Raw genomic sequence first — 16,773 nt, 5'->3', positions numbered from 1 at the left:
GAAATATAAGGCCTGTAGAATTTACTTATCTTAAACAAAATCCATTTTGTGCCGTGGGAGACTAGACCCAAGGCTTATACCCTTAACCACAATGCATAGACAATTAAGTAGAAGTTATACATTGATTTGAATATTTTTGTAGCCTATAGTATTAAAGAATCCTACAGTTTACATGCATCATAACCAGACAGGAACTATTGCTATATTGCATTTACATAAGTACTAGTAAAATTAGCAATTGAGGATGGACAGGGCATATTCTTTATATCTAACAAAACCTGGAAGATTTCTGTAATTCAGAATATAATGACCCCAAAAAAATTTAAATTGAGGGAATTCATATTCATGAAACATTTCTGAAAGCTTTGAGATTGGGAAAATATGGGCTTGGTATAAAATAGGTAAAGTGTTGATGCTGCCTTTAAAACACATTTTTATAATTCTCCCATTAAATGAGTCAAAAGAAATATTAATATATTAAAACTGGATGAATTTAATTTCCAAATACATCCTCAAAAATGATAAAAAGTGTAGGAGTTCCCGTCGTGGCGTGGTGGTTAACTAATCCGACTGGGAACCATGAGGTTGCAGGTTTGATCCCTGCCCTTGCTCAGTGGGTTGACGATCCGGTGTTGCCATGGGCTGTGGTGCAGGTTGCAGATGCGGCGCAGATCCCACGTTGCTGTGGCTCTGGCGTAGGCCGGCGGCTACAGCTCTGATTTGACTCCTAGCCTGGGAACCTATATATGCCGTGGGAGCGGCCCAGGAAATAGCAAAAAAGACAAAAAAAAATGATAAAGTGTTAAGGTAATAGCCATTGAGAATGAGCTAGCCAATAAGGGATAAGGCCCTGGTTCTGGTGAAACATCATATCAATATTGATATTTTGAGGTTTAGGCTTATGACTCTGAGTCTACACATAAACAAAGTATGGGACAAAGGACTGGAATTGGTGGGTCATGCCATTTTTAGATTTTTGAAAAACTCCTACAATATTTTCCTTAGTGGAGCGCTGATTTACATTCCTACCAACAGTGTACAAGAGTTCCCTTTTCTCCGCATCTCAACATTTGCTAGTGGGTTTTCATTGGATTGTGTGTGTGTGTGTGTGTGTGTGTGTGTGTGATACCATTCTGACAGGTATGAAATGATACCTCATTGTGATTTTGACTTATATTTCCCTGATGATTATCAACGTTAATCTTTTCATATGCCTCTTGGCCATCTGTGTGTCCACTTTGGAAAAAAATGTCTTTTCAGGTCTTCTGCCCATTTTTTAATTAGGTTGTTTTTCTGATGTTAAATTATATGTTTATATATTTTTGTTATTAATCCCTATCAGTCATGCCACTTGCAAATATTTTCTCCTATTCTGTAGGTTGTCTTTTCATTTCATTGTTTTTTGTTTGTTTTTGCTGTGCATAAGCTTTTACATTAAATTAGACTCCATTTGTTTGTTTTTGCTCTATTTCCTTTGCTTTAGGAGACAGATCCAAAAAATATTGCTATGATGTATGTCAAAAAATGTTCTGCCTATGCTTTTCTCTAGGATTTTTATTGTTTCCAGTTTTAGGACTTTAATCAATTTTGAGTTTATTTTTCTATATGGTATTAGAGAATGTTCTCAATCTATTATTTACCAGCACCATTTATTGAAGAGACTGTCTTTTCTCCATTGTATAATCTTTCATCTTTTTTGTAGATTAATTGACCATAAATGTATGAGTTTATTTCTGGGCTCTCCATTCTGTTTCATTGATCAGTATGTCTGGTTTTGTACCAGTACATACTGTTTTGATTACTGTAGCTTTGTAGTATAGTCTTAAGTGAGACAGCATGATACCTCCAGCTCTGTTCTTTTTATTCATGATTGTTTTGGCTATTTGCAGTCTTCTGTGTTTCCATAGAGATTTTAAACTTATTTGTTCTGGTTATGCGAAAAATACTATTGGTATTTTGATGGAGATTGCATTGAATCTGTAGATTGCTTTTGGTAGTATGCTCATTATAATAATATTAATTCTTATAATCCAAGAACACAGTAAATTACTCCATCCTTCTGCATTGTCTTCAAGTTCTCTCATTAGTGTCTTACAATTTTCTAAGTATAGATTACAAAAACACACAAATTCAGAAAGATTATATGCATCCTACTCTTCATAGAAGCATTATTTACAATTGTCAAGATATGGAAGAAACCTAACTGTCTATCAGCAGGTGAATGGCTAAAGAAGATGTGGGGTATGAGTGTGTTTTACATACACACACAGCAGAATATTACTCAGCTATAAAAAAGAGCAAAATAGGAGTTCGCGTCATGGCGCAGTGGTTAACGAATCCGACTTAGAACCATGAGGTTGTGGGTTCGGTCCCTGGCCTTGCTCAGTGGGTTAAAGGATCTGGCGTTGCCATGAGCTGTGGTGTAGGTTGCAGATGCGGCTCGGATCCCGCATTGCTGTGGCTCTGGTAGGCCGGAGGCTACAGCTCCGATTGGACCCCTAGCCTGGGAACCTCCATATGCCACGGGAGCGGCCCAAGAAATGGCAAAAAGACAAAAAAAAAAAAAAAAAAAAAAAAAAAAAAAGAGCAAACTTTGCCATCTGCAACATGAATGGACTTGAAGGTCATTATGTTAAGTGACATCAGTCAGGCAGAGAAAAACAAATATTGTATAATATCACTTATATGTGGAACCTAAAAAAATACAACAACCTAGTGGAACATAACAAAAAAGAAAGACTCATAGGTATAGACAACAAACTAGTGGTTACCCGTGGGGAGAGGGAAGGGAAGAGGGTAAACACAGGGGTGGGGGATAAAGAGGTACAAACTACCATGTATAAAATAAGCTACAAGGATATACTGTGCAATACAGAGTATATAGCCAATATTTTACAATAACAATAAATGGACTATAACCTTTAAAAATTGTGAAATACTATATTGTACCTATAGCTTATCTACTAGTGTGCATCAGCGGTACCTCAATAAAGAAGAAAATATGAGATATTCAGAGTTGAGACATTAATATCCCACTTCTCCTTTATATATAGCAAAATACCATCCTCTCTGAAGCCTCAATGCAAAATGACTCATTCTCAAATACTTGCACTTGAATCTGAAGTAATTATATCATAACAACTCTTCAATAAAAAATGATAACCTCTTGACAAGCAATTCCTATACATGCTACAAATGTAATTATATATACACATAAACCTTTCATATAGATATAATTCTTTTATATAAATTAGTATATATAATATATAAAAATATATATTTAAATTGTTTCTTTCTTACAAAGGAGGAAGTTCACAACCAGAGCTGTTAAGTGACTTTCTCAAAGGATAAGCATGGTAGATATAGAGCTGGTATACAAAGCCAGGACATCAGACTAAGAATTTGTTATTTTCTTTGCAAATTCTAAATATTTTAAATATAAACTAATATTACATTACTTTAGGAATTCCTGTTGTGGCTCAGCAGAAATGAATCTGACTAGTATCCATGAGGATACAGGTTCGATCCCTGGCCTTGCTCAGTGGGTTAAGGATCTGGTGTTGCCGTGAGCTGTGATGTAGATCACAGATGCAGCTTGGATACCGTGTTGCTGCGGCTGTGGTGTAGGCCAGCAGCTATAGCTCCGACTGAGCCCTAGCCTGAGAACCTCTACATGCCATGGGTGTGACCCTAAAAGACAAAAAAAAAATAAATAAATACATTATTTTATATTCATGATATTAAGAAATCTCTTTGAGGTATTTATGAAGTAGTAGAGTACCTGCTGGCAGGCCTAATTTTTAAGTAAGGAGGCATTTCTGCTAACCAAGAGCTAAGGTGAATTGCTACAAGGTGAGATATTGATTGTGCATAAGCAAAATATTGATTAAGCGTACTTCTCTACATACATAGAGTATGAAATATCGGGTAGCTAAATTTTAGCAAGGTTGATTATTATTTCAAAAGGGGACTCTATTTAAGAAAAACTGAGAGAATAGACTTTGAGAAATGAGCATTATGTTTTCAGGTAACTACTAACTGGAAGATATATGTTTATCACTTAAATTCAAGTAAGTTGCATTAATCAGTATTGAATTACAAACTACGGAAACCTAAGGTAAAGTAGTTCAGGCATGAGGGAAATAAACTGGTAGTATTAGGGAACTTCACACAACTGCTACGCTGGTTGGGTATCATGGCTAACTGGAACTTCTAAAATTTTGCACTTTCCATCTTTCATCTCTTCTTTCTGCCTTATTTTTCTCAGATCATCTTCCTCTGCATGATTGGAAATGTGACGGTCTATACCTTTATATCTCTTGGCTTGGCTATTAGAAGGACAGACAGTCTGATATTTAAGGCCTAATATTCTGATTTTTTTAAGGGATAACCACCTTTAAGTCAAGCAGATATTGAAGAGAGGCAGGGGTCCCAGCTCTGCACATCAGAAAAACACATTAATAATAGAATAGTAAGTACAGCCACACAGGCAAATTACTCGTCCCTCTTTTGAGAATGGATGAAATGGTGATGGCAGTAGGAAATTTTAAAAATATAATACAGAAAAGTCAGTTTAGGAACAGTTTATGAATTACAATTATGTGAATGTATTCAGAACCATCTTGGTTTGGAGTTTGGTCATGGAGAGGATATTTGTGTGTAGAGTTGTGCAAGAAATGTAATATTCCCTGAAGTCATTAAACAAGCTGATCATTTTTTAGAATTTCCTCATACTGTGTTGGTCAGACCCCCAACTCAGGCCATGCAACTCCATCAGATTGACAGCACTCTCAGTAGCAAAGGTTATTACGATTGCAATTGAATTGGAGCTCTGTGATTAAATTTGCCTAAAATTTTGAGGAGAAATCAACCTGAATCATAATAACATCTATATGAAACATAAACTCTGCAAGGCAATTCATCCAGAAGCTACAAATTCTCAGCAAAAGATGGAGTTCATTAACTCAGTCCTATATTCAACAAAGAGACTAATGTGAATAATTCAGTCTCTTGAAAGAATATCAATTTCTTGAGCTAGAAAATTCACCAGCTTTCCCATGCACATTGTAGTTATGCCAGAACCTAAGAGTATGTCTCCCTCCTTAGTCTTCCTTCTCCTTTGCCTTTACTCAGTCTTCTATTTGCCTGCCAACATTTCCAACTCATGTTTATAACTGCCTTAAGTCTCCATAAACTAAAAATGTAATAAGATACTGCAAAATATAGTTCTTCCTTTAGTGATGCATTGGGTGGAGCAGGGTTGATATTCTCAGTCAGCCGTTTAGAGCCAAAATTATGAAAACCCCTTTTGGCACTAGATTGAAGACATGATGAATGGGGGCAATGGACAAGCAAAATAAAAGAGCAATTTCTCCCATATGAAGACTTTGCTGTTTTAGTCATAAATAGCCTAAATAAAATTATATCACATACTAGGGAAATGAGTGAATAAGTGAAAAAGTTTGGTTTCAATATTTCATTTTTCCACCATTATTATCATTTATTTATTTGTGAAGTGATGACAGGTACTTGGCTTTATCCAAGCTATTAGAGAAGACAGAGTTCCTGCCCTAACAGTTTCCTATTCAAAGTACACAAATTCAGGAAGCAAGACATGGTTTGATTCATATATGGATGAGGTCTTTTTTTTTTCTCCCCAAAGTGTAACATTTTTTCTGCTAATTTTTTCTCTACTTAAGGGAGGGAATGATGAATGAACAAAAACAAAACAAAATTAAAAAAAAAAAAAGAATTCTGAGGTAAGTGGGTAATCCTTAGCAGAAATCAAGTATTGTAAAGGAAGGACATTTATTGTAAAATTATACAAAGCATCATAATATATGATATGCTGAATGATTTTTGAAATAAAATTTATATTTAAGGCGAGATAAATTTTTTTTTCTTTGCCCATTTGGGCCTTCTCCCTCCCCTCTAGCGTGCACTGAATATCTGCATTATACATTAACCAAAATTCCCCAATGGCAGAAATACCTGCTCAACCATAAAGATAATTTTTCTTCTTCTGAACCAGCCATACAACTCCTCAGACAATAACATCATTTACTTTTGATCTTACTAATGCTACCAGCTATATTGCTTGCATTCTGCTTATTTTACAAGATTACTCTTTCTTGCATTACCAAATGTGTGACTGAGCCTTCAGTAAAAACGATGACTAGGTGACTTGGAATGACCGACCAAATATATAGTTCTATAAGATTAATGACTATAATAGTGTAATATACACAATGGAAAATCAACAAGAGGAACTATTTCCAAGACCATAAGAGGCAGTCCAGAGCCTTTTGGCTATTGTTCACAGCGCCTAATCCAGCGCATTGAGGGCCCTATCACTGAAATCCTGGCCTGATCTGGGAATGAGCATTCCCAGCAGGATGAACAGGTCATAAAATACCTCCCAACCCTGGGTTGAAATTAAGATCAAAACAGGGTGGGGATTGTAAAGAATATTGTTCACCATCTAGTTCTTCTAGAATCAAATCATCAGCCACTATAATTGCTGACCTATCATATACCCTGAAAGAAATTCAAGGTAAATATCAAGATGAGGCATTCTGTGCTTTGGTGAAACTGGCACAACTTGCCCTTAGATAGACATTTTCAGGAGAAAATTGTATGACCCCACTTTCTTGTATTTCCCCATACTTAGAAAAGCACTAAAAGCATTAACTTAGATATCTGTTCCCCACAAATAGCAGTAACCTTCTACCAAAATGGGTGCCAAAATCAGATATATACTGGCCTCTTTCTCCTGCCTCTCTGAAACAGTCTTCAGAAATGTCTGAAAGACTATCTCCCAGATTATAATCTTCAGGTTGGCTCAAATAAAATTTTCCATTTCTTTCTTAGATTGACTATTGATTCATTTTTTGGTTGACATTCATAAACATCCTTTTTGTGTTACCAGGCAACAATATCAACGAAAGTCTTCTGAACAAGAATATCAAGTCACTTGGACAGAGATCTTATAATGGAGAAAAAGAAGGGAAAGGAAATTTTAAAAATAAACATAAATTTTTTTCACATAAATAAAAATATAAAAGCCTCAATTCACAGTCAGAAAGTCTGTTCCTGAATTATGTTCTTTTAAAGACCAAAAGAAACTACTGACTTACCAACAATTTTTCACTATGTCATTTATAGAGGAAAAAGGAACAAAGCTTTTTCCTGGACTTGCCCATCTGAAGTCAACACTAAAATCTTCTGATAATATTGTTATTATTCCCACAGAAAATGTAATGAACACCCTGAAATCATGCTTTTGAATTTGCTTCCAATTAGCAGTGATTGATAGTAGGCATATTTGATAAATCCTCTTTGGAGCAGAGACAAAATAAACATTGATGTTTCCAAAACAATGCACAGATGGGAAATAAAGCTAGAAAAGGCAGCTTCCAAACCTTCCCTATAGCACTTGAATTACATTTTAAAAGATTTTATCATCCTGCTTTCAAGGTTTTGTAGGAGAGGGTTGCATGTTGCTTTTCATATATTATACATGAAGTTACCTGTCTTTTCAATATAGAGCCGATGAAAATGCCAGAAAATCCTTGTGCAAAGATATTCCATTTTGGTCAACTGCATTTTTCTTTGGCAAACTTTTGCAACTCGTCAGCATTACAAAGTATGGCACTCTCCAGAGTACAGGCTGCCAGCAAGACAACAGGAAATACCCACTACAATAAAAGAGTTTTATAGTATTTAGAAACTTATTTTCCAGGAGCAAAAAAACTGATCTCCTCAGCAGGCAAATGTAAAACACTTTACAATTAGAAAAACTATTCTTCACTGTTTTGCATAATTGTTTCAAACAGCTCTAGTTGAAAGATATTCCATGTGCTCAAGGAAAATCAGCAGTTATGGTAAACCACATGGCTTTGTTTCTTGAGGATGAAAGCATTTCAGAGTTAAAGACCAGGAACACTGATGACTAAAAACAAATTTACATACATATTTCTTTGATAAAATAGAGCTTTTGTAGTTATAAATTACTCCTGTGTGCGGTCTCACTGTTAAAATATCATTATTTTTTATTCTTCTTCTCTCCAGGGTATATTTAAGATAACTCACTTGCAGGTGTACATTTAAAAACTCCATTTTTGTATTGCCTTTAATTTTCAAATTTATAGACATCTACAAGATGAATTCGAACAGCCAGAATAAATAGAAGTATTCTTTTAAGTGAGTTCAATAGTTACATCCAATAGAAAGAAGGATCTGCCAGGAAGAGAAGCCCTTAATCTGTTTCCCAGCCAAAGGAAAACATCACCAGTTAAAAACTATTCCCAGACCAGAGAGAACAAAGTTCCTCATTCACAAAGTGAAAAATGCCAAGAACAATAGGAATGTTTACTAAAATCCAAGGAATGGCTTTGATTACAAAGTGTTCAATCTTTTTAAGTAGAACTAAAATTTACTTTATAGATAGTTGCAACTTATTGAAATCAGGAAGAGATGCACACACTCATTCATTATCCTCTCACGAAAAGTCTTTGTCTTAGTGTACTTCATATTTACTTAATTTTAAAATACATCCTTGTCTCTATATCAAACTCCTGTTCTTACGTTGCTATTTCTATTCGTAAAAACAGACTCTATACAAACCTTCAGAAATGAATCCCATGAAAACTTTGTGTTCTAACCGAGTATTTTTTTTCTTTTCTTGTTTCCAAAACCAGGTCATGGATATTAAGACATATATTTTTCTTTCCTTTTTTTTTATTAAACTATAGTTGATTTATAATGTTGTGACAATTTTTGCTATACAACAACGTGAACCAGTTATACATATATATATACATTCTCTTTCTTATAATATCTTCCAACACAGTCTACCTCAAGAGACTGTATATAGTTCCCTGTGCTGCAGAGTAGGAACTTGTTGCTTATCCATTCCAAATGCAATAGTTTGCATCTACCAACCCCAAACTCCCAGTCCATCCCCTTCCCTAACCCCTCCTCTTTGGCAACCAAAAGTTCTTTCTCTAAGGACATATGTTTTCTCACTAAAAAATGCCAGCCCATTTGGCATAGAGTGTTCAGGGAGAGGTCATTAACCCAAGCAACTGTATCAGTTAAATGTGAGGTGCAAGTTGGAAAAGATAATCAGAATCTGTTGAGAACTTTAAAATACCTTTTCAAGAAACTTGTATTTTCCCATAGGCAATGCAATAGCATTTCTGTTTTTTAGATTGTATTGTGAGGGGAGATGGGGGGTTGGGGGTGGAACAAGGTCTGGGTGGGAGAGAGCATGATCAGATCTAAACTTTAGTAAGAATATATGCTAACAATGTGCTAAATGGGCAGGAGAGAAGAAAGTCTAGGGCCTTAGATAATAGTTACTACATTAATTTTACTTAAATAGGCAAGTTAATAAATGATGAAATACTGAAATCCAAAGGATAGAGGGAGGAAAAGGAACTGAATAGCATTTTGAACATGAGATTGATGAGGTACTGTGATTTCTTAGAGGTAGAGGTTAAGGCAATGAATATGACAAGGATTTTAAAGTGGGGAGTTGGAAGAACTGTTACCCTAATAATTGATAAAAGAAGTATTTATAGAAAAACAGGCTTATATTGAGAAAATAAATGAATTCTGAGAAGTAAATTTCAGTCAATATTATTAGCAGTAGTTGTTTATTGGAAGATAAACGTCAAGAAACTTGCAAGTTGTTATCACCTTATTGTTACCTCTTTCCTACAATAAGAGACTAACCACTGCCCTGGGAATAAAATAGCAAAGCTATGACATCTCAGAGATTTTCAGTCACAGAAACTTGAAAAATGAGTTAAACAAAAAGTCTAATGAAACCTTGTCTACCCAGTTTGAGAATCATTCTATAGGATTAAATTCAAGAATTCTCATCCTTTCTCTTCAAAGGAACAAGTATAAACCATCTCTTTAGATTTAGCAAAAATAAAATGAGAGTGTCACATCAGAATAGCAAGAGGCAGGGAGTATTCAGAATAGGACAGAAAGTTCCAAGGGTAAAACAATAAATCATCACTATTAATGAGTAACAGTTGAGAGTTCCCCTGGTGGCACAGTGGAAATGAATCAGACTAGTATCCATGAGGATGTGGGTTCAATCCCTGGTCTTGCTCAGTGGGCCGGGTATCTGGCATTGCTGTGAGCTGTGCTGTGGGTCTCAGACACAGCTGGCATCCTGTGTTGCTGTGGCTGCGGTGAAGGCCAGCAGCTGCAGCTCTGATTCAAACCCTAGTCTGGGAACTTCCATATACTGTGGGTGTGGCCCTAAAAAGCAAAAAAAAAAAAGTAACTGTTGATAGACCAGAGTATGTTATTCATATTTTATTGAATGAAACGACCGACTAAATTATGCTTTATATTCTCATTTTATTGTGTTGCAGGGTGGCTTCCTAGCCAGTCTTAAAAGTCTTCAGAGATCCTACTGAACAATCAGACTAGACGAAACCTATATCAGTGCCTCTGCATGTGAGATGGTGGGAAGGTAAGTCAGAGTCAGCCTTTGATATACACGGACATGCTTAATACTGTCACCAATTAGTTACTTATTAACTATGGTGAGTATAACCAAGATCAAAAACTTCAAATCCGTTATTGCCACAGATTTTCCATTCTAAACATTCAAGAAAGATATATGCAGATGAGATAACAGCAAAAACTACATTAGAGCTCTTGGGTATAGGCCTTTCTGATCACCTGTGTGAAGTGCAATGGTTCCTTTTTGCATAAACTGTGAGCCTAAATCTCTGGCATCATTTTCCCCTTCACTGCCCTCCAGCTTTTAGTTGGCCTCTCAAGTTTGAAGTGTATCTGCTTTTAAAAAATTGATTTAAGAGGAGTCCAAAGGACTGACTTCAAAAAATAAGCTTCTTGTTGAAGCAATCCCAAGACTTTAGCAGATGGATACAGAAATCGTTAACTTCACTTACATGGCTGAAAACTAACTCTCAACCAACTCACCACCCGGCCAGGTTGTTCCTTAACACATCCCAGTATCATGATATAATATCCTTAGCTTTGACTTTGAATATTTGTACTTTCTTTTTCATTTTTTTTCCAAATCAAGCTAGGATCTGAGGAGGAGGGTGCCAGGCATCCTATTTTAATTGTAGTATGCCACGGTTCACCGTCATAACATTTGATTCGGAAATCAAACCTTTTAACAGACTGATGGGCATCCTGACAAAGTAGCTTTCTTATGAATTTCAACATCATTTCTAGAACTCAGGAGACTGCCTTAAACATGTATGTCCTTGTGAAGGACCCTGATGTAGGACTCAAGAGACCTGGGCTGTGTGTCTTTCTTTCAAGCAACATGATGTTTTTCCTAGCAGTGTCTGAAGCTATACGTATATGTGTACAACCCATATTTCTTTGCATTTTATCTCTGCTTTGCTATTACCGGACCCCAACCCCTGGAAATTTCTCAATTTGGAGACTCTTCTAAGGAATTCTCACCTGATCTTATGAAAAAGTCTGATTATGTATTAGTTTGGTCCCCAGCCCCACTTCTGGGTTCCTAATTGTTCTATCACTTAGATACACTTCACACACTGAGAAATATATTATTTTGAGGTCACTGACAATGTATTTCTAAAAACTGTCTCTGTCTTTTAGCTTTACCTGTCACCTCTTGTGATTTTTGAACAGGAACTATCCTTATCCAGATATTCTTGCTTTCTAGCAAGTAGTGCCATTTCCTGGTGGGTACCACTGCTAATCCTACTGTGAATGTGATAAGCCCTTCTGATAGGGTGATCTGGGGCAAAGGGGACAATTACTCTCCCCATTTGTTCTTTAGATGCTCTTTCAAAGAGGTTCTAACGCAGTGTATCTTGTTTTTGAATAACTAGAGTCGATGAAACTATTATTTCAACTCCACGCCAAAATTTTATGATTCTTTCTTTCCTTTCATCATCATTCTCTTAAGATTAAGGTATAAGCTCATGCGACACTGCAAAGAAATTTGAGTAAAATCCATCTAGCTTAGTGTCATGGATCCATTGTAATAGTTAATGCGTTGTGACTAGGTCAGCTTTATTTACCTAACATTGTTACAAGTATCCTCTTAGCTTCTGAAGTCAACAGACTTCTGATGAGAAATGGGTTTTATATGAATCACAGTATTAGGTGAGGTTCAGGCTCAAGATTTGTTTTATGGAAAGCAAGGGAACTGTCATGACAATCCCTAGAGGTTTCATGTAAACTTGGTAGTTTTATGCTATTACACTCTCTTCTGTATTGGGTAATGCTTTTATGTCGCTTATGTTTGGCTTAGTCTTATTTCCTTAAAAATACGACATGTTTGAATTTTCCTAAACTATTGTCATATTTTATGACAAACTTAGTTGAAGCATTTCGTATTTGGAAGGTCTCAGAAGGACCTATGCAGCAAGATTATATTCTTCACTTGTGTGCATGTATATGTTGGAAGAAGTACTCTTTTCAAATATGAGGTAATGTTAATTACCACATACATTTGGTAAATTCACCTTTAAGTAGAAATAACACTCTGGAAATACATCTACCATAAGAACACACTTACCTCCAGAAACTCCCTCCAATTAGTATGCTTTTCTTTCATTTCAGAATACAATTTTTAATTAAGAATCTATAAATCATATTTCATCAAACACAAAATGTATAGTTACATTCAACTGATACAAATTAAAATAGGTGAAAACAGAAGTTTATTCTCAGCTATTATTGGTGATTCCTTAATCAGGTGCATGTATTACAATCAATTCTGCTTGCTTTTGATAGCATCAAAAAAGGAGAAAGGCATGTGGAAGAGTATCACATTGTTGAATATGATATGACAGGCATGTAATTGATAATTTAATTTTTGTTCTATAATTTTGTTGATATAAATGTTGTCTTTTCACATTTTCTGATAATGTTTTGATTTTAATTAATATGTACGCATGTGCTAAAATATATCTGTACAGATATGGTTGAGGTAGAGGTAAAATAAATGAGATGCAGCAGACTCAAGAGTGTGAACTGTGCAGGAATTAGGAATGAAATCTATCTAATGCATTCAGACAGTGTCTCTAGATCAATGGTCCTAAAAGCTTTTGATTCATAATGGTTCTGAAGCTGTGGATCTTCTCCATAGAAACATACACACACACATACATACATACATACATACATATAGAATATGTGCTTTCAAAATTGTCATAAACTTTCTGTCCATGAAACAAGAAATCCAGTTTGAAATTTAAGAATAAACTTAGAGCATGCCAACTTTGATGGGACAACCAGAGCTTCAAGTGCTGTGAGGATAACCAGGTTGACAAAATTGCATTTCAATGGAATAAAATAATAAGTGACTAAGGATTTTCTACTTAAATAGGCATCATCTTGGAAACTATTCAAAAAAATAATAATTATTATCATTTGTTAACTATGTGCCAGGTGCCATCCGAAGTGTTTCATATATGTTAAAAAATGATAATCTTCACAATTCCTCTAAAGATGGTGATGTACAAACAAGGAACTTAAGGTTAAAAAGGAATAACTCATCAAATAATCCAATGTTTAAACTGTAGAGCCTTGATTTAAACCCAGTCAGTCCTGTTCCAACTTAAAGCTTTTATTTTTTATTTTAAGGGCTACATCTATGGCATATGGAAGTTCCAGGCTAAGGGTTCAATCAAAGCTGCAGCTGCCAGCCTACACCACAGCCACAGCAACAAGATCTGAGCCACATCTGCGACCTACGCCACAGCTCACAGCTCACTGGGTTAAGGATCCGGCATTGCGGTGAGCTGTGGTGTAGGTTGCAGACATGGCTCAGATCTGGCATTGCAGTTGCTGTGATGTAGGCCAGCAGCTACAGCTCCAGTTCCACCCCTAGCCTGGGAACCACCAAATGGCCACAGGTGCAGCCCTAATAAATAATTAAATAAAATAATAAAATAAATAAAAACCCGGCAGAGTAAATTTTTTAAATATATTATTACTTCCTAGAAGCCCATAATTTTCATCTACCTAAAATTAGCCTTCGACTAGTCAAAACTTCCAATTGTTAAGATCAGAGAGATGTATAAACTGAAAACTAGTTATGCATTTTTAAAAAGAAGTCTTGGCATTCCTGTTGTGGCTCAGTGTTACCGAACCTGACTAGTATCCTTGAGGACACGGGTTTGATCCCTGGGATGTGTGTTAAAGAATCCGGACATTGTTGTGGCTGTGGTGTAGACCAGCAGCTGCAGCTCTGATTTGACCCCTATCCTGAGAATCTATATGCTGTGGGTGCAACCCTAAAAAAGGCAAAAAAATCAAAGAAAAATAGAAGGAAATCTTGGTCAATAAAATATTAATATGTGGATATAGTTGATTAAGGTATTTTTCCTGACTCTTATTCATAAGAGTCTGTTGCATTCAAATAATTGCTGAAGAGAAGCAACTGAAAGAGTGGCTGATAGATCTAATAAACTAGAGACTGTTGTATCTTATTTGTCATCTTTGAGAAACAAAATCACTGTTATCTATACATATTCACTTTCTAAAGAATGAGTTTTAGTGTCCAGAATCTGTTGAATATTATAGCTGAATATTTTCTCAATGCCTATTGAGAATATAGAAGAGACATAGGTATTTACATACAGTTATTATTTTGGAAGTCAAAGCTCATGTTCAATATATTACTGCCCCAAGTCATACATGACATGTGAATATAATACAAGACTTCATAGGATCCAGAGAATGTACAATAATGCACAAATAAAATCAATTTTAGTGGAGGGGGGAGGAAGTGAGATGGACCGGGAGTTCAGGGTTAACAGATGCAAACTGTTACATTTAGAATGAATGGACAACAAGTTCCTGCTGTATAGCACAGGGAACTATGTGCAATCACTTATGATGGAACATGAGGAAAATAATATGAGAAAAAGAATGTGTATGACCAGGTCATAGATGTATGACTAGGTCACTTTGCTGTATAGCAGAAATTGACAAAACAATGTAAATCAACTATAATAAAAAATTAAAAATAAATCATTGTTAACTATATAAAAGTTTATTTTTATGACAAGAAAGATAAAAATATTTTAATGATTATTTAATGGAAAGAAAAAGAATAGGAAGAAATAGAGAAAAAGAAGTTCTCATGTTGGCAGCCAATACAACTTGAAAATTCATTCCAATTATTTATAACTTGAGACAGATTTAATTAAAACACTATTCTGAGGGGAAATATAAATATGTCTACAGGAAAGAATAAGTGAGAAAAATACTATAGTCAGGTGCAAATACATTTACAACGCTTTCATAGTGAACAAAACTAGGGTTTATTAAATATCTATGTTAAAGCAGAAAACAAAAAGAGATAAATTTTCTTTAGTAAAGAAAAAGGCAAAGTTATTTTCCTATAATTCAATTCAAACAGATAAAACCAGTTAAATTTAAAGCTGAAATAATACAAGATTTAATAATAACCCTAATCTGAAATACATAATTTCCAAGTTATCTTTTCATATCAACATAATTTGGTTTTTTTTTATGCTTGGAGCTGAACATTTCTGGAACTCTGTTTTTTTAATTTTACTGATGTTGATTTATTCAATGAAATTATTTATTATGTAAATACTATGTAGTGAGACATGTTAAAGGTACTATAATAGGCACTAGAAATATAATACTAGACAAGGTCCCATCCCATCTGCAAGTAGATTATGATCTAATAAGGCATTTCTTGACCTGTGTGCTACATAAAACTAATTATAAGAAAAACTAGTGACAAATATTTTGTGAACATAGTGTTTCATCATCAAATAAATTTGGAAAAATTGCTTTTACTCACTCTTCTGAAGTATGTTTTGTCGTCTGTGGCTAAGCATCTTCTTTAGGATTTAGATTTCAAAGGGCAAACATAAGAATACTCAAAATGACCCTTAAAAGTCTAACTCTTCTACAGGATACACTATACATGACAAACTTTATAGCTCATGGTGGAGGATAATATGTAGTCTAACTCCTTTTTTCGCTTTCTTGGTAAAGGATTACAAGGAATGTTTGGCTTGAAATTAAACCTAATTGTGTTGAAAATGTGTCTTTAAGCATCAGTTTCATGTGTAACATGGCCAGATGCTCCCTTGTTGAAGAATGCATGGCCATTTAGACCAGTTCAGCCAAGAGTGAATTCCTATCTCCTTCAGTTTTATTCTGGAGCAAATGGAGAGGATCGGTAGGAGGAATATTTATACTATTAATGTCTTTTTTCTCATATTTATTTATATGGTTATTTTACTTTCTTGTTTACCTACTTTAACTGGTTGATATCTTGCTGGTTTCTTGTTTAATGAGATTTCCCTATGAGAGTATTTCTGCTTGCTTAACATGTTTTATTATTTTACTTGACCATGGAATTTGTGTGTATGTGTGTGGGCAGTACTTATTGTTCTTTGAAAAAGTGTCTTATAGAACTTAGTTACTTTAATGAGCAAAACCAATGTCTTTAATGAATGACATGAATTTGGTGAGGAGTAGTAAGGAGAAAAAAAAAGCCAGAGATGTTAGATTTTATAGTTATTCACAGTTATAAATAATTTAAATACTTTCTGATATGTTAAATGCTTTTGGAAGTTGTCTTAGAATTAAAATATACCAATAATTATTGAACTATAACAATTTCAGCAAAAAAATCACTACACTTAATTTTATAATTATACCTATACCTTTCCAATTTAGTAAATATTAAGAGAAAAAACTTGAAAATTGAAAAACATACTCCCCAATCTGTAAAGAAACACT

The 16,773-nt window shown here is 34.9% G+C and overlaps 2 long non-coding RNA genes across 3 annotated transcripts in view; one reads left to right on the top strand and one right to left on the bottom strand.

Annotated features, from left to right (window-relative positions):
• LOC110260236 overlaps positions 1–16,773 on the top strand; it is a 911,564-nt gene that overhangs the window by 776,968 nt on the left and 117,823 nt on the right. Inside the window, exon 4 of the long non-coding RNA XR_002343153.1 lies at positions 10,395–10,495. This is a non-coding gene — a long non-coding RNA (uncharacterized LOC110260236). The remainder of the gene's footprint in view (positions 1–10,394; positions 10,496–16,773) is intronic.
• LOC110260235 overlaps positions 1–16,773 on the bottom strand; it is a 62,638-nt gene that overhangs the window by 42,462 nt on the left and 3,403 nt on the right. For both annotated transcript variants that reach the window (XR_002343152.1, XR_002343151.1), the window contains exon 2: positions 7,530–7,697. This is a non-coding gene — a long non-coding RNA (uncharacterized LOC110260235). The remainder of the gene's footprint in view (positions 1–7,529; positions 7,698–16,773) is intronic.

Source organism: Sus scrofa, chromosome 4 (genome assembly GCF_000003025.6).
Source record: "Sus scrofa isolate TJ Tabasco breed Duroc chromosome 4, Sscrofa11.1, whole genome shotgun sequence".
Lineage (NCBI taxonomy): Eukaryota > Metazoa > Chordata > Mammalia > Artiodactyla > Suidae > Sus > Sus scrofa.
Note: the sequence above shows the minus strand (reverse complement) of the source record. Positions and strands in the feature narration are given on the sequence as shown.